Below are 21,778 nucleotides of genomic sequence, written 5' to 3'. Positions count from 1 at the left end.
GAGCATATCCCCTCCCCTCCCTGCCCGGCATTGAGGGTTTGATATAGGGTTCTATCCAGTCTTTGGAGGAGGGGTGGGGCTGTAGTTTAGAGTTTAAAAGAGTTCTATACCTAGGGTGAGATGCAGACAGTGTTCCGTATTCAGTTTTTGTCTTTTTCGTAATGGTCTGGGGATGATTTACGTGATGTCCCTTGGCTGGATGTCTCCAAACAGCGAACGAGCCGCCCTTAGGGTGGGCGAGCGAGGGAGTTAGAGTTCCTCCCATTACCTCCCTGCCCAGCATTTAGGGTTTGATAAGGGTTCTATCAAGTCTTCGGAGGAGGGGTAAGGATGTAGATTAGAGTTTAAAAGAATTCTATACCTAGGTCGAGATGCAGACAGGGTTCTGTATTCAGTGTTTGTCTTTTTCGTAATGGTCTGGGGATGATTTACGGGATGTCCCTTTGCTGGATGTCTCCAAATGGAGAACGAAGCACCCAGAGGGCGAGCGAGCGAGGGAATTAGAGATTCTCCCATTACCTCCCTGCCCGGCATTGAGGGTTTGATATAGGGTTCTATCCAGTCTTCGGAGGAGGGGTAAGGCTGTAGTTTAGAGTTTTAAAGAGTTCTATACCTAGGGTGAGATGCAAACAGGGTTCCGTATTCAGTTTTTGTCTTTTTCGTAATGGTCTGGGGATGATTTACGGGATGTCCCTTTGCTGAATGTCTCCAAACGGAGAACAAATCGCCCTGAGGGTGGGCGAGCGAGGGAGTGAGAGTTCCTCCCATTACCTCCCTGCCCGGCATTGAGCGTTTGATATAGGGTTCTATCCAGTCTTTGGAGGAGGGGTGTGGCTGGAGTTTAGAGTTTGGAAGTGTTCTATACCTAGGGTGAGATGCAGACAGGGTTCTGTATTCAGTGTTTGTCTTTTTCGTAATGGTCTGGGGATGATTTACGTGATGTCCCTCGGCTGGATGTCTCCAAACAGAGAACGAGTCGACTGAGGGCGGGCAAGCGAGGGAGTGAGAGCATATCCCCTCCCCTCCCTGCCCGGCATTGAGGGTTTGATATAGGCTTCTATCCAGTCTTTGGAGGAGGAGTGGGGCTGTGGTTTAGAGTTTAAAAGAGTTCTATACCTAGGGTGAGATGCAGACAGTGTTCCGTATTCAGTTTTTGTCTTTTTCGTAATGGTCTGGGGATGATTTACGTGATGTCCCTTGGCTGGATGTCTCCAAACAGCGAATGAGCCGCCCTTAGGGCGGGCGAGCGAGGGAGTTAGAGTTCCTCCCATTACCTCCCTGCCCAGCATTTAGGGTTTGATAAAGGGTTCTATCCAGTCTTCGGAGGAGGGGTAAGGGTTAGGGTTAGGGTTAGGGTTAGGGTTAGGGTTAGGGTTAGGGTAAGGGTTAGGGTTAGGGTTAGGGTCTGGGGATGATTTACGGGATGTCCCTTTCCTGGATGTCTCCAAATGGAGAACGAATCACCCAGAGGGCGAGCGAGCGAGGGAATTAGAGTTTCTCCCATTACCTCCCTGCCCGGCATTGAGGGTTTGATATAGGGTTCTATCCAGTCTTCGGAGGAGGGGTAAGGCTGTAGTTTAGAGTTTTAAAGAGTTCTATACCTAGGGAGAGATGCAGACAGGGTTCTGTATTCAGTGTTTGTCTTTTTCGTAACGTTCTGGGGATGATTTACGTGATGTTCCTTGGCTGGATGTCTCCAAACAGAGAACGAGTCGCCCTGAGGGTGGGCGAGCAAGGGAGGGAGAGTTCCTCCCCTCCCCTCCCTGCCCGGCATTGAGGGTTTGATATAGGGTTCTATCAAGTCTTTGGAGGAGGGGTGGGGCTGTAGTTTAGAGTTTAAAAGAGTTCTATACCTAGGGTGAGATGCAGACAGTGTTCCGTATTCAGTTTTTGTCTTTTTCGTAATGGTCTGGGGATGATTTACGTGATGTCCCTTGGCTGGATGTCTCCAAACAGCGAATGAGCCGCCCTTAGGGCGGGCGAGCGAGGGAGTTAGAGTTCCTCCCATTACCTCCCTGCCCAGCATTTAGGGTTTGATAAAGGGTTCTATCCAGTCTTCGGAGGAGGGGTAAGGATGTAGATTAGAGTTTTAAAGAGTTCTATACCTAGGGTGAGATGCAAACAGGGTTCCGTATTCAGTTTTTGTCTTTTTCGTAATGGTCTGGGGATGATTTACGTGATGTCCCTCGGCTGGATGTCTCCAAACAGAGAACGAGTCGCCTGAGGGCGGGCAAGCGAGGGAGTGAGAGCATATCCCCTCTCCTCCCTGCCCGGCATTGAGGGTTTGATATAGGGTTCTATCCAGTCTTCGGAGGAGGGGTAAGGATGTAGATTAGAGTTTAAAAGAGTTCTATACCTAGGGTGAGATGCAGACAGGGTTCTGTATTCATTGTTTGTCTTTTTCGTAATGGTCTGGGGATGATTTACGGGATGTCACTTGGCTGGATGTCTCCAAACAGCGAACGAATCGCCCTTAGGGTGGGCGAGCGAGGGAGTGAGAGTTCCTCCCCTCCCCTCCCTGCCCGGCATTGAGGGTTTGATATAGGGTTCTATCCAGTCTTTGGAGGAGGCGTGGGGCTGTAGTTTAGAATTTAAAAGAGTTCCATACCTAGGGTGAGATGCAGACAGGGTCTCGTCTTCAGTGTTTGTCTTTTCGTAATGGTCTGGGGATGATTTACGGGATGTCCCTTTCCTGGATTTTTGGTTATGCTCAGGTTTCCTGTGGGTGGGCTGCAGCTACTTTCCTGTGTCCCCCCTCTAATCAACAAGAGTGACTTGTTGATTAGCCGTTCTGAACTCATCTTGCTCCTGCTTCCGGTTACGATCATCTTGGGCACCCTTAGAGATGAAGAGCTAGCTTTCAACTCCCTACTGCGACCAGGACATCAGTGGGCTAGGTCCTTTGCGGAACACAGCGGAGCCACTCCCAGACTCTCTCCCCAGTCGAACAGGCACAACTGTCTATCCTCCGTAAGAGACTGGCCCTGCAGCTCCTCTCACAGTCGACCTTTACGGTACAGATTGGACAGCTGCCGGAGTTTGAATCGTTACAGAACGGTGTGGTGCATAGAATCGAAAACGAGCCGGAGCTCCTTACCAGTGTCGACTTTTTCCGCTTTTGTCTTTATGCTTCTGTTTTTTCTGAATTGCCATGCAGATCACACACATGGGGGTTATTTTGTAGGTCCTGGCTGTAAAGCAGAAAATCCTTTTGAACTGACAGAACTTTTCATCCGTAGGTGAAGTATGTTTTACAATATTGGCTCTAAAATTTTTTCCTTCAATATTTAATTGTATTGATACTGTTCTCTCTCAATAGTGGTATCAATAGGGATCTACCTTTGGTTTCCGATTTGTTTTCTCTCTGTGAAGCTTCCTTGTAGAGATTTCTCATTTTTTAAGACTAGAGGCCTGTTTGCTTAGGAGATAATTTTATGTCTTGCAGATCCTCTTTCAGAGTCACTTTCCCACAGGTTACTTTGACAATTATACACAGCACAGTCTGCTTTTTAAGGGAGCAGCGGCAAAAACACTTGACCGTGGTGGTTTAACGATCCCTTTCAGAAAAGCCAGTGGTTGAAGTAGAATCTGAAAAACCAGGATTTGCATCCATGCTTTGTCCAGAAGCTCGCTAGTTGACCTCTGGCCACCCTCTAGCAGGCCACCTCATCAACAGGGTATGTTTGAGAATAAAAAGGAGGCTAGAAGTGGAGAATACATTCCTTTGGATGCTATCTGAGGAGAAATGTTTGGCATAAATACCGAATCCGATGTGGCGGTGCTTGAGAAGTGCAGGCTTTTCACTCGGTCATCTTTAGTTCGCTCACTATCCTTTCAATCTACTGAACCCAAAGTGGACTGCTGTCAATTCTGAAACTTATGTAGTACAAGAGGTTTCCTATCCCATGACTAAATAAGGTCAGCCCTGTTTATCTTCTGAGATCTGATCTTGTCAGATATCAACTCTTCAGCAGGGCTGATCTTGTTAAGTCATCGGATGGGAGACCAGAGTTACAGAGGGAGGAGATGGCAAGCCGCCTCCGTTAGCCTCTTGCCACAAAAACCCTACAAGGGGTCGCCCTAAGTCAAGTAGGATTCTAAAGCAGGATTTGGTTTTTTAAACTATTCAGTAATTATGTTACGATGCTCACAATTGCAGATAAGATTTAAATGGATACTGCCTAGTCATTGTGGTCTTTAACACCCTTCCTCTTTCCACTTTGATCGAGGGATCTTGAACAGTGGCAGGAACTGAATGCAGGCCCAAGATTTGTAGTTTGCTGATCAGCTCAGCCTTGCTCTCAGAGCGGAAAAGTTTACCGAGCTCAGCCTTCTATGTTTGGAATCTTCTTGGCATTGTGCTTCAGCATTGCCTGCATAAGTACAGTCCCCTTTAATAATAACATTTGATTTATATACTGCCTTTAGGATGCCTTATCGCCCACTCGGAATGGTTTACAAAGTACGCTATCTTTATCCCCACAATGATCACCCTATGAGGTGGATTGGGCTGAGAGTGCCTGTTAACTGACTGACCCAAAGTCACCCGACTGGCTTCAAGTGGAGAAGTGGGAAAATCCAACCCAGTTCTCCAGATTAGAGTCGTGCCCTCTTAACCGCTACACCAAACTGGCTTTCTTTCACCATAGGATACGTTCTCTTGCGCTGGTGCTTCTTTACCACAGGAAGAGAAAAGATCTGAAGAGTTTCCTTCCAGGAGGTAAAGAAGTGGCGTGTTCCTCAATCTCTGCACATGACATTGCTGTCAAGGACACAGGAAGCATGAGTGTCAATAGAGAGTATGTTTTATTTGCGGTGGCACAGTAACATCATTAAATTTCTCCCTGTAACTAGAGCTCGATGTCCTAATGACAAGGATGAAATGCCTGAAGGATCACCATCCACATTATACGCTACTTGCGCCTGTTTCACTCGGGAGATGTTGTGCCGGTGGAAAGCATAAAGTGAAGCCTTGGACTAATCTGCATCACACGACGAGGCTGCTGTCGCTCTGGAGCATATCACACCCTCAGATGTGGTTTCTATGTGGAGAAAGAGATTAAGTTAAAGCCAAAATGTTTAGCGTTTAATAAGCGCTTTCTTCATCAAATCAATCCCGCTGACCGTTATCAAGACATGCTTGTTTCTCAAGGAGAAACCTGGTTTTAAAGGCCAACATCACTCAATTAGTGCTCTGAAAGACCACTATAAACCCAGCGTGCAAAGTCTGGGTTTGAGGCCAGTAGCGAGACTTGTTCACATACTCGTTCCATACTCGTTCACATTTCGTGTCAAGGCCAGCTCACTCTTTAAAGAGGAAAGCTGATTCTTAGAATTCAATTGAACAGATTTTACAAAAAACAGAGAACAGCAACATGACAAGAGCACCACGTATGTACAAACATGTTAGCGTAAGGCCAGGAAATGCAGGGAAGTACAGTATATTTTTATCATCACATCATTCCTGTGAGGTAAGTTAGGCCGAGAGAGTGGGATCTGTCCAAGATCAGCCAGGGCAGAGCAGGAATTTAAGCCTGTTTTCCCAGATTCTTCCTCAGTATTCTGACCACTGCACTACACTGGCACTCTATGATTTATTATATTTCTTAAAAACAAAACAGAAGTCTTTGTCAGGTTGTAGATGTCAGGGCGTCACAGAAATTTTGGGTTTCTGAGAATTGTAATTAAACATAGAGTACTACATAAATGTACTGATATGTGAGCATAAGGCCAAGGAATGCAGGGAAGCACAATATATTTTAGTCACCTAAACATCCCTGTGAGGAAGGTTAGGCTGAGAGAGTCCAAGGCCAGCCAGGGCAGAAATTTAAGCCTGCTTTCACAGGGCCTTCCTCAATATTCTGAGCACCACACTACACTGGCACTCTACGAAACATTTTATTTCTTTACAGTGTCTACATGCTGCCTTGCTCCTTGGAAATGGTGCCCAATGCAAAATTTAGTGAAGTGTATCGAGAATTGGTAGGCTTGGAAACAATGAAAAGGACTACATAACGTGCGTCCTTTCAACCCTCCTGTAGCTGAAAAAATGGATTGGGGTGAGTGGAAAACATCTCACGGCACGGTTTCCAGGGGGTAGCTGAGTTCAGACTTCAAATGCCACACGCTCTGGTGTCAAACAAGCTGGTGACACAAAGAAGATGCACTGCCGTACACAGTCCTCTTCTCACCTGCAGGATCCTGTCAGAGAAGTTTCAAGGAAAGAAAACAAAACTTGCTTATACCTATACTAGACCAGGATCGCGATCAAACACCAAAGAGTGTTTCGTATTTATCTTTTTATAACTAAAAAAGATACCACATTGTGTGCAAGCTTCTGAGAAAAACAGAAGCCTTTCTCATGTTCAATCAGAAGATCCTACACCGGGATCTTCTACATCCTTTATTAGCGCAACTTTCAGAGTTTTCTGATGATTTTAATATTCGGTTCCTGCTTGATAATCCAGATGGGAAAATAACGGAAATGGTACCTAAGTTCCTCTACAGTGCCATGGCTATACGCCCAGACAAGTGATATTCTGCACTGCTTTTGCTGCACTGTTGCCCTGCTCTTATCTGTATTTTAATTTCATTTTGTATGGAGTCTCTGTATTTAAATTTTTTTACATGCCAATAAAGGATCTCATGATCAAGAACAATTCAGCTTTATTTTTAGTAAAAGATGTAACTGTTGAATTCTCTTTATGCTGTTTACTCTTCACCAGTCTTCTAATTATGGTACCCTCTGTCTGGTATTATTATTTTCTTAAAGCAGTAAAGTAAGTTGTCTTTTTCGTTGTCCACTTTAAGGCACACCTTTATTTTGGGTAGTTAAAAAGTTGGCCAAGCCTGAAAAATCAGAAAAAGACTCACAAGTTCCCACATCTTGCTCTTCTGCTACAGACCAACGCAGGTATCCATCCACCTGAAACAAGCCTTTAGGGAGTCACTCACAATTCTGTGATGCCCCTCTTGGGCGACTCCCCCTTTAAAAATAAGGCTGGCTATAGGCCTTGGCAAGAAACAGTCTGAATTTTCAGGAGCTTAACTGTATGTCAATGCAAAAGTTACTCCAGGTGTTTTGGAAATATTACCTTCGATGCCTTATAGCATACAGAACATTAATGTCTAAATTTCAGCTAAAATATATTTTCAGTTCAGGAAGAACTGAAGCGTTCCTACGTCTAGGTTACATCTGCTCGATTACCCTTTTAAGGTATTCAATTACTTGTCTAGAAGACGCTTAGTAAAGAAAAAGAATGGCAACAGTTAGCTGCTAACCATGAGATTCTCTTGCAATTTTACCTTAAAGATTCCTGCTTTTATTTGCTTAACACATGTAATACTGAAGTGCATGAAGTTTTCCATAGATAAACCTTTAAACACTGACCAGATGATAACTCAAATAAAACAAACATTATGTATCAACTGCACAATCTGTTATTAATCTATTGCAAATTTAAACTCCAACATAGCAGTACATTCTGAAAAGTTATGTGGGATAAGTTGCAGCAATTATGAACAAATAACAAATACAAGCATGAACTTTCAAGGTACACTTGTGCACGGGGGAGGGACATCTACGGGATGTGTGTGTATTGTTATTCTTACCCATAGGAGCAGCAGGAGTTAAAGCCATGCTTTGAAGCAAGGCTTCTGCTTCCCTTCTCTTCTTTTCAAGGTCAGGCTTTTCTTGTACAGCAAGAGCTTCTTTCCTCTGATCCATCTGCAAGTTTTAAAATGAAAATATTTATGTGGCAGCAGATAGTTTCAATCTCTCTCCTGAGTAAAAATAGATCCAGCCATGTTAGATGCATCTGACGAGAACTGTGATTCGCGAAAACCTAACCTACCTGACAAGGTTGGTGTGGGGACAATTTCCACCCATGGCATAACAGCAAGGTAGTGTTGTACAGTTGTTAGTGTCTTTCCCTCAGTTCTGCCAGGCTGCAAATCTTCCCCCCCCCACACACACAGGAGCTTTGGACATACTAAAAACTTGTTGCAGGCAGGATTGTAGGAGGGACAGTTTTAGTGTGCAAGGACACACTGAAACTTAAACTCTCTGCTGTTCTAGCATTCTGGAAGAAAAGCAGCACTAAGAAATTCTTCCTCCATTAATGGCTGAATGAGGAGGCAGCTTGATATAATGGTTAGCGTCCAAGGACACATTGAAAATATTCTCAGTGTTCTGCATGAAAAAGAGCATTACAAAAAGAATTTTCCTGCTCATGGCATAACAGAGAGGCAGTGTAGTACAGTGGTTAGTGTCCTTCCCTCAGTCCTGCCAGGCTGCAATTATCCCCCCCCCACACACACAGGGGATTTGCACACACTAAAAACATACTGAAGGCAGGATTTTAGGGGGGAAAGTTTTAGTTTGCAAGGACACAAGGAACCTTAACTCACTGCTGCTCTAGCATTCTGAAAGAAAAGCAGCATTTATAAATGCTCCCTCCACTCATGGCTTAAAGACGAGGCAGGGTGGTCTAGTGGTTAGTGCCCAAGGACACGCTGAAAATTCTCACTGTTCTACTAGCATTCTGCATGAAAAGGAAGCATTGCAAAAGGGCTTCTTCCACGCATAACAGAGAGCCAGTGCGCTACATTGGTTAGTGTCCTTCCCTCAGTTCTGCAAGGGTGTAAATCTCTGCCCGCCCCCCCACACACAGTGGCTTTGAATATACTCAGAACTTGTTGCAGGCAGGATTGTAGGAGGGACAGTTTTAGTGCGCAAGAACACACAGAACCTTAACTCACTGCTGCTCTAACATTCTGCAAGAAAAGCAACACTAATAAATGCTTCCTCCATTTATGGCTTAATGAAGAGGCAGGGTGGTATAATGGTTGGTGTTCAAGGACACTTTCAAAATTTCTCACTTTTCTACTAGCATTCTTTTTTTTTTTTGATTTTTTAAACTTTTATTGCAGATAAACCATTACAACATACAAACGTACACATATAAATCAAAACATTAACCAGTACAGAACTATTGTGATACAGGAGGGAGTTAAGTACATACAGTTAAGAGCTATATAGTTCAACAAAACATATAAGCTATAATGTAAAGGTTCTAGAGAGAGTAATTGAAGTATTTTTGATCTAGGCTGGATATTATTTTTATCAACATATTCAAAGAATGGAAGCCATTTTCCCATGAACTTGGAATTCACAGGAAACTGTTCAGCTATGTAAAGGTCATTATGGGTTTTTTCCATTATGAAGTGATTCCACACTTTTTCAAGCCATGAATCTACAGAGGGTGCATGATCTTTCTTCCAGACCAACGCTATCTCATTCTTTGCTACTACGAAAAGGGTTGCAAACAATTCTTTTCTAATCATAGGTATAGCTAAGTCATCCCATTGATCTAAAAAAATGATTTTGGGATCCAAAGGGACTTCATATCCTGTAATTGTTCTGATTGATTCAGTCACTTTCTCCCAATAGCTTTTAATAAAAGGGCAGCCCCACCAACAATGGGCAAACGTGCCCGTCTCTCCACAGTTTTTCCAGCATTTTGGGGAAGCTGATGGATATATATAGGATAGTCTCTTAGGCGTAAAATACCACCTGTGAATAATCTTAAATGTTTGCAGCTTAGTTAGGGTAACGTTTGATCTAAATATAGTTGAAGTCCAAATCTTATTCCATGTCTCAAGAGATTGATCTATATTACAATCTTTGGCCCAGCTGGATTGGCAAAGAATTTGCTTTTTGTTCAGTGTGTTCAGTAATGTAGTGTAAAGTATGGAGATCATTCCTTTTTTTTGAACTGTATAAGATCGTATTATCATTTCAAATTCCGTCAGGGGAGTTTTCATTATTGATTTTATGCCTATTTGTTCCATCATATTTTTAATCTGTAAGTATCTAAACCATAACAGTTTTTGCATTAATTTGTCTTCTATTTCTGATTTCTCCATCAGGCCTGAATTTGTAGCTATATCAATTAATCTTGTCATCTTAGCCTGTTGAAATATATTTATGAAATCTGATTCTTGACCTGGAGGGAACCAAGACTGATTAACAAATGAGGAGAATCTGGATTTTTCTGGAATAAGTTTAGCTTTAAATTTGTCCCATGTCCGCAAAATTGCTAATAAAAACGTATTTTTGTTAATGCTTTTGGGTCTATTTATTTGTTTGTTCCATATTAAATCATTGAAGGAGGATTTGTCCAATTGAGTATTGAAAAGGGTAATCCATTCTGCTGTAGTTTCCACAGAGATGAGTTGGAGTAAGTTTAGAAGTCTAATTGCTGCTTGGTATAAATTGAGATCTGGGTAATTAAAACCTCCGTCTCTAGATTTTCGTCTCAATGTGGAATAAGAAATTCTTGGGTGTTTGTTTTGCCATAAGAAACTATTGATCATTGTTTGCCATTGAGTAATTAGCGTTATGGGAATTGTTATTGGGATTGCTCTGAAAACGAAAAGAAACTTAGGTAATATAAATGATTTTATTAGATGAAATCTATCGAACCAGCTAAGTTTTAGTTTATTCCAATTGACGATTTCTGCTTTAATTTGGTTAGCTATTCTTTGGTGATTCAATTTGATAAGGTCGTTTAATTTGGAAGTAATATTAATGCCGAGGTAAGTTAAATGATTTGAGGCCCATTGATATTTATACTGTTTACAAATTATGTTTTCAGTACTTTTAGAGAGATTGATAGGAAGGATTTGTGATTTTGATTGATTAACAATCAGGCCAGATATAGCACCAAATTCAGTTAACAAGGGGTGGAGATATGTCATTGAGGTTGTTGGGTTAGTTAAATAAATTAGCATGTCATCAGCGAAAAGTGAGATTTTAAAGGAACTATCTTTAATAGGGATTCCAAGTATATTTTCATTTTCCCTTAAAGCTACTGCGAAGGGTTCCAAAGCTATAGCAAAGAGCATGGGAGATAGCAGACAGCCCTGTCTAGTGCCTCTATTAATTACAATTTTTTCTGAATGTAGACCATTAAGTCTAATATTAGCTGTAGGTTGCGAATATATTGCTCCAATAGTGTTTAGGAATTTCTCACCAAAGCCTAGAAATTGAAGGGTGCTACATAAGTATTTTTTCTCAACCGAATCAAATGCTTTTTGGATATCTAAAGAAAGAAACAATGCTTCAGTCCTGTTATTTTTGCAATACTCAATCAAATTTAAAGTTTTATAAATATTGTCTGTAATTTCTCTTTTGGGTATAAAACCTGCCTGATTATTATGGATATAATTGCTTATGAATGAGTTTAAACGTCGGACCAATATAGATGTAAATAATTTATAATCATGATTGAGAAGTGATATTGGTCTATATGAATCAGCTTTTGTTGGGTCTTTTCCTTGTTTATGTATAACTACTATATCGGCCATATTCCAGGTAGGGGGTAATTTACATTCATCCAAAACTAAATTGCAAGTATTAGTTAGATATTGAGCTAGCAATGTAGCATATTTTTTATAGAACTCTGATGGGTATCCATCAGGTCCCGTGGCTTTGTTATTTCTGGCTAACTTAATTGCTTCTAGGGTTTCCTGTAAGGAGATAGGTTTTTCTAAAATTAATCTATGGTTCTCTTCCAATTTCTTTACATTTTTAAGTGAGTGTAGAAAATCCATAATCTTAGTTTGTTTGGGGTTTATTGATGAATACAAATTCGTGTAAAATTCTCTAAATACTTGCAAAATTGATTTGGAATCATGGCGATTTACTTTGTTTTCGTCTTGGAGTAGGTGAATGTTATTTTTCAAATTTTTTTGTTTTATTTTATTCGATAGAGTTCTTAGGGCTTTTGGGGTATTAAACCAATATCTTTGCTTAGACTTAATTAAACTTCTATGTACACTGTTACTGTCAAGCGTTTCTAAAATTTTACGTTGGGCAGTTAATGTTTGGTACGTTTTTTTGCTCCCTGTCATTTTATGTTCTTCCTCCAAACTTTTAATGGATTCTGCTAAATCCTGTCTATATTTTAATTTTTCTTTGTTTATATTCGCTGAAAGCGCTATAATATGTCCTCTTGATACCGTCTTAATCGTATCCCAGAGTATATTAGCCTTTATTTCTTCAGAGTTATTATCAGCTATGGCTCTTTCTAGGATTCTTTCTATTTCTTTAGCTGCTTGGTGATTATAAAGTAAACGTTTCGGTAAACACCATTGTTTGGAGCACTGTTTTGGTATTTCTGAAGCTATTAAAACATTGACCCAAGAGTGATCAGAGATTAGACACGATCCTATTTGGGAATCAATCGCTTGCTCAAGCATTGAATCAGAGACTAAAATAAAGTCAATCCTAGTATATGAGTTGTGCCTTTGAGAGTAATAAGTATAATCCTTTTCCCCTACATGTAGATGTCTCCATATGTCAATAAGGTTGTGTCTTTGTAAGATGGGTGGCAACTTTGTCTTTCTATCTTTTTGAGTGGTTCTTTTCTCAAAGTGTGATCTGTCCCATTTGTAATCCATTATGTAGTTTAGGTCCCCCCCTACTATGAGATGACCTTCCTGAAATTTCTCCAGTTTTCCTAGTGTTTCTTCAATGAAATTTAATTGTTGATTATTAGGGGCATAAATGGATGCGAAGGTGTAGATTTGTTCTTGAATTAAACCTTTAACAAAGATGAATCTTCCTTTAGGATCTTTGAGGGTTTTTTTATGTTGAAATAGAAGATCCTTTGTAAATAGTATTGCCACCCCCCTCGATTTGGAGTTACCTGCTGCATAGTATTGTGAATGAATCCAGCTTGCCTTTAAAATATCTGTATCATTATTTTTAGCATGAGTTTCCTGTAGAAAAATTACCTGAGATTTAGTTTTGGCCAACAATGAAATAACTCTTCTCCGCTTTATAGGATTTCCCAAACCTCTTACATTTAGAGTGGTCATTTTAAATTTAGAAGCCATGATTTGGTATATATAATACTGCTTCTCTTATATAACACAAGTACCAATCTACTACAATAATATCAAACAGTAAAAGACATACAATTTAGCACTCTATTTTAATTCCACTCTCTTCTTTCACAAACACATAACTAATCCCTATATCCTAACTATGGGTATTTTTTTTTGTTTATTTGTTTTGTTTTTCTGAAGTTTTTCCTTATGGTTTTCCCTATTTTAATATTTTTTTTAATTTTTTTTTATTAATTTTATTTTTTTTAAAGATATAATTAACTAAGTAAATATATGAATTTTGTGAGCTTCCTTATAAACTTGTTACCTCCTGTACTATACTAAACTATACAACCTTTCCCTTCCTTCCCCTAGTTCTTGAGATTTGTGTTATTAATAAGCTTAAATCCCTAAATCTCCCCCACCCTCCCCTCCCTTTACCCCTAGGATATCAAATATCTTTATAAACTCTCTTAACTCAATAACCTTTTAACAATCAAGTTACATGCTACCAGCTATTTCGTAGAACTTTCAAACTGGGTCGTTGACTGCACGCCAGTTTTGGAAAGTAATTTTCCAAATGGAAAGTTCTAATACCACGGAGCTGTGTTGAAGCCCTCCCTCTCCCCCCCCCCCACCCCCAATCTCCATTTGTCTTAATTATAATATATAAGACACAACAATAGCTGATTAATTCAATTAAAAGTTCTTGTCCTCCAAGGACTGCTAGGCATTTCTTATCGGGATCTTACTTCCCTTCTGTGGAGAAAACATGTCCGTCGATTTTCTCTTCTGATTTTGCTTGCTTGTCTCCATGGGTATCTCCACGCCGATGTTATTCAAGAGTTCTGTTCCATTCCTTAAGTTCGTAGCAACATGATGTTTCCCGTTCAAAATCACTAATATCTTGACATGATTTATCCACTTATATCTGATGTTAGCTTTCCTCAGCGCGTCTGTGATAGGTTTCAGTTCTTTCCTTATTAATAATGCTTCTCTCGGTAAATCAGTATATATTTGCACTGGGGTTCCATTGAACAATATTGAGCCTGATATTTTAGCTGTTTCAATTATTTTCATCTTTATTTTTTGATCAGGTATCTCTATGATTATGTCTCTTGGCACAGGTCTGTTCTTATATTGCTTAGGAGTTCCGATTCGGTAGGCTTTTGTAATTAGGGTGTTTACCCCTTCTTCTAGTTCCAGATGCTTTACAAGCCATCTTGAGATTACAGGTATTAAATCTTCCTTTGGTAACAAAAGTTCATCAATTCCCCTCAGCTTCAAGTGATTCTGTCTCATATTAACTTCTAGGTTAATCAGTCTTTCTTGCTGGTTTTCAAAAGCCTCATGCAGTAAGCTCACTTCTCTCTGTGTCGAGGAACTTGCATCTAAAGCTTTATCTGCTTTTAGACTTGTTGCTTGCAAGTCCACTTTTATTTCAGCCAGTTGTGCCGTTAGTGGGGCAATCAGTTTAGCGATTTGTTCTAGGATTTCATTCTTTAGTTTATTGAGCTGAGGATCTAGGGTTATATTAGCATTGTGTACCTTTTCGCTCGCATGAGAAGGTAGTCCGTCCGCCATTTTGGATCTCTCCATTTTTACTTCCTCGCTCTGCATTCTCTCCTTAGGCGCCGAAAAAAGCGGCTGTAAGTTTTTAGCTGCTTTCACTATGTTCTTTCTCTTCTTAGCATTGTTATTTTTCATAATATAGCAATCAAAAGTAATGTTGTGTAGCTTTATATGGAGAATTGGGGGCTGGGAGGAGCGGAGATCTTTCAGCACGCGTCCATCCCGGAGTCAGCGACGCCACGCCCCCCTCTACTAGCATTCTTAATGAAAAAGCTTTCCAAATAGACTTCTCCTGCTCATAGCATGACAGAGAGGCAGTGTAGTACAGTGGTTAGTGTCCTTCCTCAGTCCTGCCAGGCTGCAATTACCCATCCAGTAGGGGATGAAGAAAAGCAGCATTAGTAAATGCTCCCTCCACTCATGCCTGCGTGAAGAAGAAGTGTGGTATATTAGTGTCCCAGGACAGACACTAATGCAGAATGCTAGTAGAGCAGTGAGAGAGTGTTCAGTGTCTCCTTGGACACTAACCAATATACCACCCTGCCTTTTCACAAAGTTTTGCCTGCAATAAGTTCGGAGGGTGTCCAAAGGCATACTCATGAGTGGAGGGAGCATTGATTAATGCTGCCTCTCTTACAGATTGCTAGAGCAGCAGTGAGATAAGTTTCAGTGTGCCCCTGCACACTAAAACTGTCTCTCACTGCTCTACTAGCATTCAGCATGAAAAAGAAGCATTGCAAAAAGGCTTCTCCCGCTCATGGCATGAGAGAGAGGCAGTGTGGTACAGTGGTTAGTGTCCTTCCCTCACTGTCCCTCCTACAATCCTGCCTGCAGTAAGTTTTCAGTATGTCCAAAGCCCCTGTGTGGGGCCGTAGAGATTCACACCCTTGCAGAACTGAGGAAAGGACACTAACCAATGAACCACACTGCCCCTGTTATACTATGAGCAGGAGAAGCCTTTTTGCAATGTTCTTTTTCATGCAGAAAGCTAGTAGAGGAGTGAGAAAATTTTCACTCTGTCCTTGGACACTAACCATTATACCACCCTGCCTCTTCACCAAGCCATCAGTAGAGTGAGCATTTATTAATACTACTTTGCTTGCAGAATGCTAGAGCTGCAGTGAGTATCTCCAAAGCCCCTATGGAGGGGGAGAGAATTGCACCGTGGCAGAACTGAGGGAAGGACACTAACCACTGTACTACACTGCCTCTCTGTTATGCCCTGAGCGCGAAAAGCCTTTTTGCGATGCTCTTTTTCATGCAGAATGCTAGTAGAGCAGTGAGAAAATGTTCAGTGTCACCTTGGACACTAACCACTATACCACACTGCCTCTTCATGGAGCCCTGAGTGGAGGGAGCATTTATTAATGCTGCTTTTCTTGCAGAATTCTAGATCATCGGTGAACTTAAACTTTACTCACTGCTGCTCTAACAATCTGCCAAAAAAGCAGCATTTATAAATGCTCCCTCCACTCATGGCTTAAAGAAGAGGCAGGGCGGTATAGTGGTTAGTGTCCAAGGACACACTGAAAATTCTCACTGTTCTACCAGCATTCTGCTTGAAAAAGAACATTGCACAAAGGCTTCTCCCACTCATGGCATAACAGAGAGGCAGTGTGGTACAGTGGTTAGTGTCCTTCCCTCAGTACTGCCAGGCTACAAATCGCCCCCCACCACCACCAATAGGGGAAGTGGACATACTACAAACTTGTTGCAGGCAGGATTGTAGGAGAGACAGTTTTAGTGTGCAAGGACACACGGGAACTTAACTCTCTGCTGTTCTAGCATTCTGGAAGAAAAGCAGCATCAATAAACGCTCCCTCCACTCATGGCTTAATGAGGAGGCAGGTTTGTATAATGGTTAGCGTCCAAAGACGCATTCAAAATTTTCTCACTGCTCTACTAGCATTCAGCATGAAAAAGATCACTGCAAAAGGGCTTCCCCCACGCGTGGTGTAACAGAGAGGCACTGTGCTACAGTGGTTAGTGTCCTTCCCTCAGTCCTGCCAGGCTGCAATTATCCCCCCCACACACACACAGGGGATTTGCACACACTAAAAACATACTGAAGGCAGGATTTTAGGGGGGAAAGTTTTAGTTTGCAAGGACACAAGGAACCTTAACTCACTGCTGCTCTAGCATTCTGAAAGAAAAGCAGCATTTATAAATGCTCCCTCCACTCATGGCTTAAAGACGAGGCAGGGTGGTCTAGTGGTTAGTGCCCAAGGACACGCTGAAAATTCTCACTGTTCTACTAGCATTCTGCATGAAAAGGAAGCATTGCAAAAGGGCTTCTTCCACGCATAGCATAACAGAGAGCCAGTGCGCTACATTGGTTAGTGTCCTTCCCTCAGTTCTGCAAGGGTGTAAATCTCTGCCCGCCCCCCCACACACAGTGGCTTTGAATATACTCAGAACTTGTTGCAGGCAGGATTGTAGGAGGGACAGTTTTAGTGCGCAAGAACACACAGAACCTTAACTCACTGCTGCTCTAACATTCTGCAAGAAAAGCAACACTAATAAATGCTTCCTCCATTTATGGCTTAATGAAGAGGCAGGGTGGTATAATGGTTGGTGTTCAAGGACACTTTCAAAATTTCTCACTTTTCTACTAGCATTCTTAATGAAAAAGCTTTCCAAATAGACTTCTCCTGCTCATAGCATGACAGAGAGGCAGTGTAGTACAGTGGTTGGTGTCCTTCCTCAGTCCTGCCAGGCTGCAATTACCCATCCAGTAGGGGATGAAGAAAAGCAGCATTAGTAAATGCTCCCTCCACTCATGGCTGCATGAAGAAGAAGTGTGGTATATTAGTGTCCCAGGACAGACACTAATGCAGAATGCTAGTAGAGCAGTGAGAGAGTGTTCAGTGTCTCCTTGGACACTAACCAATATACCACCCTGCCTCTTCACAAAGTTGGGCCTGCAATAAGTTCGGAGGGTGTCCAAAGGCATACTCATGAGTGGAGGGAGCACTGATTAATGCTGCCTCTCTTACAGATTGCTAGAGCAGCAGTGAGATAAGTTTCAGTGTGCCCCTGCACACTAAAACTGTCTCTCACTGCTCTACTAGCATTCAGCATGAAAAAGAAGCATTGCAAAAAGGCTTCTCCCGCTCATGGCATAAGAGACAGGCAGTGTGGTACAGTGGTTAGTGTCCTTCCCTCACTGTCCCTCCCACAATCCTGCCTGCAGTAAGTTTTCAGCATGTCCAAAGCCCCTGTGTGGGGCCGCAGAGATTCACACCCTTGCAGAACTGAGGAAAGGACACTAACCAATGAGCCACACTGCCCCTGTTATGCCATATTCTGAGCTCTACATCTAGAGGTATGTTCCTGGATGCGTAATCGCAGGGGGCATGTGGTGCAGCCAACATAAAATTGGTCGCAGTCACATATCAGGAGATAGATGACACTAGAGGTGCTGCAGGTGGAAAAAGATCTTGAACGTCGGTGAACTTAAAGTTAACTCGCTGCTGCTCTAGCAATCTGCAAGAAAAGCAGCATTAATAAATCCTCCCTCCACTCATGGCTTAAAGAAGAGGCAGGGCGGTATAGTGGTTAGTGCCCAAGGACACGCTGAACATATTCTCACTGCTCTACCAGCATTCTGCTTGAAAAAGAAGCATTGCAAAAAGGCTTCTCCCACTCATGGCATAACAGAGAGGCAGTGTGGTACAGTGGTTAGTGCCCTTCCCTCAGTACTGCCAGGCTACAAATCTCCCCCCACCACCACCAATAGGGGAAGTGGATGCACTAAAAACTTATTGCAGGCAGGATTGTAGGAGGGACAGTTTTAGCGTGCAAGGACACACGGAAACTTAACTCACTGATGTTCTAGCATTCAGTAAGAAAAGCAGCATCAATAAACGCTCCCTCCACTCATGGCTTAATGAAAAGTCCAGGTGGTATAATGGTTAGTGTCCAAAGACAAACTGAAACTTAACTCACTGTTGCTCTAGAATTCTCCAAGAGAAGCATAATTAAATGCTCCCTCCAGTCATAGATTAATGAAGGGGCAGGATGGTACAGTGGTTAGTGTCCAAGTACACACTGAAAACTATCTCACTGTTGTCCTAGGATTCTGCATGAAAAAGAGTGCTGCAAAAAGTCTTTCCCCACTCACGGCATAACAGAGAGGCAGTGTTGCAAGTGGTTACTGTCCTTCCCTCATTTCTGCAAGGCTGCCAGTCTCCCCCCCCCCACACACACACAAAATTACAGGCAGGATTGTAGGAGGGACAGTTTTGGTGTGTAAAGACACATGGGAACTTCTCAATGCTGTTCAGGCATTCTTCAAGAAAAGCAAAATCAAAAAGAGTCCAGTAGCACCTTTAAGACTAACCAATTTTATTGTAGCATAAGCTTTCGAATATCAAGTTTTCTTCGTCAGGTGTCAGGTATATTGTAGCTTATGCCACAATAAAATTGATTAGTCTTAAAGGTGCTACTGGACTCTTTTTGATTTTGCCACCACAGACTAACACGGCTAACTGCATCTATGACCATTCAAAAAAAGCAGCATTAACAAACGGTCCCTCCACTCATGGCTTAATGAAGAGGCTGGGTGGTATAACGGATAGTGTCCAAGGACACACTGAACATGCTCTCACTGCTCTACTAGCATTCTGCATGAAAAAGAGCATTGCAAAAAGGCTTCTCCTGCTCATGGCATAACAGAGAGGCAGTGTCGTAAACTGGCTAGTGGTTATAGTGCTTAGTGTCCAAGGATACACTGAAAATTTTCTCCCTGTTCTACGAGCATTCTGCATGAAAACGAGCACACGATAACTCAAATAAAACAAACATTACAGATCAACGGTACAATCTGCATTTCATCTACTGCAAATTTAAAGCACAACTTAGAAGTACATTCTGAAAAGTTATGCTGGATAAGTTGAATCAATTATGAACAAATATCAAATAAGCATGAATTAACAACCCAACTTTCAAGGTTCACTTGTGCATGGGTGAGGGACGTTTATGGGATATGTGTTCATTGTAATTCTTACCCGTAGGAGCAGCAGGAGTTAAAGCCATGCTTTGAAGCAAGGCTTCCGCTTCCCTTCTCTTCTCTTCTTTTCAAGGTCAGGCTTTTCTTGTACAGCAAGAGCTTCTTTCTTCTGATCCATCTGGAAGTTTTAAAATGAAAATATTTATGTGGCAGTAGACAGTTTCAAAGTTCACTTCCAAGCAAAAAAGTGGAAACAGAAAGAAGAACATCATCTGTATTTCACGGAGAAAGGCCTGTTCTTGAGAGACTGAGTAACTCCAGCATCCTTTCAATTATCTAGCAAGAGAAACTGGGGAGGAGGTGGAAATAGGAGACAAATGGCCTGTCCCACCCAGATCTTGACCTCACTCGAGGGTGGAGGGATTGAGAGTAAAGACTGGACCTTAGTAGCACCAAGGCTCTAGAAATGACCTTAAAACTAAAAAGGGAAGGAACAGACATTCTTTTCTATGCCTCCCGGCTTCCTTGCTTTCCCTGTCATCCCTTATAACACCCATTCAACTCTGAGAGAGAGCAAGGGATAGCACTTTAGTCTACGGTCCCTATCCTTTTTCCAAAGTATCTCTCAGAACCGTTTGGGTACATTACAGCCTTCATAGCCACAGAAAAACCCTCCTCCTAGATAATTCACTTTCGTACAGTTTGTGGAAAGCCAGGAGAACGGGAGACCCAGTGGGGTAGAGCGTTTACAGGATCTGAGAGACCCAAGTTTGAATCTTCTCTCTACCATGGAAGCTTTCTGAATGACTTTGGGCCTGGCACACTCTCAGCTTAACCTGCCTCACAGGGTTGCTGTGAGGATAAAACAAGAGTCAACGAGAACACCTTGGGGAGGAAGGCAGGGTATAAATGAAATAAAGCTATAAGGATTGCTGTACAAGGACTGCAGGCTAGTTGACTGTGCATGAGGAGTTGACTGTGCATGAGGACAGTCACAGGCTGATCTCAAAGCTACCCGCATGGCTCGGCCACTTTACTATTAAATATTGTGACCCCATGTGATATTCACATGTTCCCCCAATGCCTTCGGAATGATCTCAAGTGTAAAGCTTATTTTAAAATAAGCAGGACCTTTAAAGACAGAGTCATATCCTCCTATAGATTCTCTGCCAATGTAAGCGAAATGGGACAATCTGCTTAAAAAGGTACATGTAGAAATGGCATCTGAGACTGTGAGAGTGGGGAGACAAAAGAAGGCAAAGGAATAGAGTTGTGTAGAAAACGAAAGACTCTTTGCAGGGGGCCTGTCTCTGGCTTCAAAATTAATACCTTTGAAACTGCCGGTATGAGGTATGGGGAGGTGCCGAGAGAGAGGGAGGGAGGGAGGGAGAGATTCATTCCTGAGAAAAATGCAAGGAGGTGAGTTGCCACCATGCCATGCCGCATGATAAGTTTCCAACACTATTTTCCTCTGGTTCAGAAATAAAGATCTTGGCTGCACAACAAAAGGTTTTTTCAAAGGAAAAGGACCTGGGGTGGGGGTGGCTAGGAGATATAATAAACAAAGCCATTACAATCTGTGCACATGGCAACCTCTGAACATGTACTTAAATCAGCCCCTTTTCAATTTTCAGCAAAAACCAGCCTGCAATAGGAGACACCCCCCCTCCATTGGACACAGTTAGTATTAGATTATGAAAACATTACAATGTAAAGCCCCACAAAAAGAGAAACTGAGCAGGAGAAAGCAGGCATGAGGATCTTAACATGCCTTTCTCCCTCTTACTATGAGAAATGTAAGGAGCAGCTTCTCATGCCAGGGGAGGCTGAGCTTTCAGATGCCCAAAGCCTGCCGAGAGAGCAGTGCCCATCCTGTTGTAGCCACTCCAGATGAGAGAGAGGCAAAGGCAGGAGAAAAGCTTCCCATGCCAGGGGGTGAGTTTTCAGATGCCCCAAGCCTGCAGAGCCAGCACTGATCCGTCTGCCATTGCCCCTCTTCCTGGTCCCAAGTGACCCCTGCCCTCTCCAGCCCTGCCCCTGCACACCCTGTGCTTGAGCTCCTACCTCCAGACAGGCTCACATGTAGCCCAGCAATTCAAACCGCATTCAAAAGGCAAACGGCTCTAAGGCAGGGAGACAAACGTCCCAGAGAAAGCCCAGGCCCCGCCTCTCCTCTCCTACGGAGCCTGAGAGGAACCAAACTGCCTCCAGATGTGGGCGGGGCCTGCTAAGCCCACCAACTAGCAGGGAGAGACAAAAGCTCAAACCACGTGCAGCTGCTGCTTCAGGAATTAAAGGGACAGTTTAGTGCGGTGCGGGGCTGGGAAAGCTCTTTAGCTTCTTGCCACAGCCCTGTTTCAA

At 42.5% G+C, this 21,778-nt stretch overlaps 1 long non-coding RNA gene across 1 annotated transcript; it reads right to left on the bottom strand.

Annotated features, from left to right (window-relative positions):
- Nucleotides 1-4,861: 4,861 nt before the first annotated feature.
- On the bottom strand, nt 4,862-21,558 carry LOC129331761 (uncharacterized). Its single transcript, XR_008597286.1, has 4 exons — nt 21,482-21,558; nt 19,476-19,595; nt 7,612-7,726; nt 4,862-6,201 (listed from the first exon to the last, which is right to left on the bottom strand). It is a non-coding gene; the product is annotated as an uncharacterized LOC129331761 (long non-coding RNA).
- Between the last annotated feature and the right edge of the window lie 220 nt (nt 21,559-21,778).

This window comes from Eublepharis macularius, chromosome 6 (assembly GCF_028583425.1).
Source record: "Eublepharis macularius isolate TG4126 chromosome 6, MPM_Emac_v1.0, whole genome shotgun sequence".
In the NCBI taxonomy this organism is placed as follows: Eukaryota; Metazoa; Chordata; class Lepidosauria; order Squamata; family Eublepharidae; genus Eublepharis; species Eublepharis macularius.
This window is presented reverse-complemented; position numbering and strand designations above follow the sequence as displayed.